Raw genomic sequence first — 1,903 nt, 5'->3', positions numbered from 1 at the left:
TATATATATCACTTTATGAGGCTGGGTAGACTCCAGGAGGGTCCTAGAAAATAGACTCATGGCTGTAACAGAAAATAATTATCTACCCAGCTGGCTGATGATTAATGGATTGTCTGAGAATTATGTCATTGTAGTTATGGCTAACGTTTTAATGTATTTTGTCACCTAGCAATTACCATAGAATGACATTTCGATTGAATTATAATTAGGCTTATATGAAAAACTAAAATTTACATGAAATTGATAAAATTGTTAATTCTAGCCATGTCACATTCTAACACATTATAAATCCGAACGGTAAGACTTGATTCTCTAGGGTCCATGACCTCGAAACTGGTTTCATAAATTATCAGTACTGACAAAAAGGCTTTTTTGAAGAAAAATGAGAGGAAATTCGCAGTTTAGCATCCATCAGTGTGTCAGTAACAGTATGATGAGAAATATTCTGAGAAAAACTGGATTGTATTGGTGATCTGCCTGTCGAAATGTCGAATTTTATACATTCGTAAGAACTAGTAATAAATATGGTAAGGAGGTAGGTGTAAAAGGTAAACAGAAGGTGAAATAAATATGGTAAAGAGGTAGGTGTAAAAAGTAAACAGAAGGTGAAATAAATATGCTAGAGGTGAGGTATAGTAGCAAATAAAAGAAAACATTAAGAAAAATAACAATAAATATAGATGGGACTACCTGTCAGATTGAAACTGCCAAGTAGGGCATCTGTTCTCAGGTATACAATTTTCCTACTTCTTCCCTAACCCTCAAAAAGGGTAACATTTTTTATAATTTGATAAAGAACTAAAAAGACAATATTTGTAAGGGTGATAAGGGGAAGATAGAAATAATATACAATTAAAAACAATAATGAAAATAGAAAAACATTTGGGTGTCAACAATAGTTCAGAAATGTAATGAGATTAAGGGGGCCGAAAATAACTAATAGTATATATAAAAAAGCGTCGGCGAGAGAAAAATGTAAAAAAAAAAAAAAAAAAAAAAAAGGAATGAGTTATGACACGCTTGAGCTTCTCTGTAAGCTGACACTGAAGTAACAGCTGACTGTAACTCACTTCCGCCAGTTTACGAACTATCCACGTAAACTTACACAGTACAATATAATAACACATCCAATGTGTGAAGTAAAAATTCATTTTTTTTTGTATACATGTTGTTCTGTGGCAAACAGTGAATATACCGATTGTAGTTCTCTAACCATTATATATTTCGTCTGGGGCCCACCGAGCTTCTCCAAATGCCTTCTTCAATCTCGCCTTGATCGCGGTCCAGAGTGTCTCTTCATCTGTTTGAATTTGATTGAGGACACTTCTTTTCTTCCTGCAGAGGACTGCTGCTTTTAATGCCTATGCATCTTCACTATCGTAGATTTTTGATCGACTTCCCTTCAATTCGGCTTAATAGTCGGTCACCTCCCTTTAAAAAGTGATTTAATTCTCCGGTAGCGCTCCTACCTCACTGATAGAACCTTTAAAGTAAATCATAACCTAGCCAACTCATCTCTCTTTTCTCAGTCTGCCGGTGTTCCTCAAGGTAGTATCTTAGGTCCTATTCTTTATACGGTTTATACAACTGACATCCCAACCCACCCTAACACAGTCCTAACAACATACGCTGATGACACATGTATAATTTCTGTAAACAACGACCCAACTAATGCATCACAAACGCTACAGGCACACATAACATCTATTGAAGAATGGTGTAAAAACTGGAGAATCAAAATCAATCCTGACAAATCCCATCAGATCACCTTTCTCTCCGTCTTAAACCTTTACTCTTTTGTCCTACAGTATCCTTTCTAAATACTCCACTAACACCTGTTGAACAGATTCGATACTTAGGACTCCATTTTGACAAGAGACTTACTTGGAATCCACACACAAGA

The sequence above is a fragment of the Halyomorpha halys genome, unplaced genomic scaffold (assembly GCF_000696795.3).
Source record: "Halyomorpha halys isolate HHAL.00 unplaced genomic scaffold, Hhal_1.1 Scaffold1526.1, whole genome shotgun sequence".
Lineage (NCBI taxonomy): Eukaryota > Metazoa > Arthropoda > Insecta > Hemiptera > Pentatomidae > Halyomorpha > Halyomorpha halys.
The sequence above is the reverse complement of the archived record's forward strand: the minus strand, read 5'-3'. Positions refer to the sequence as shown.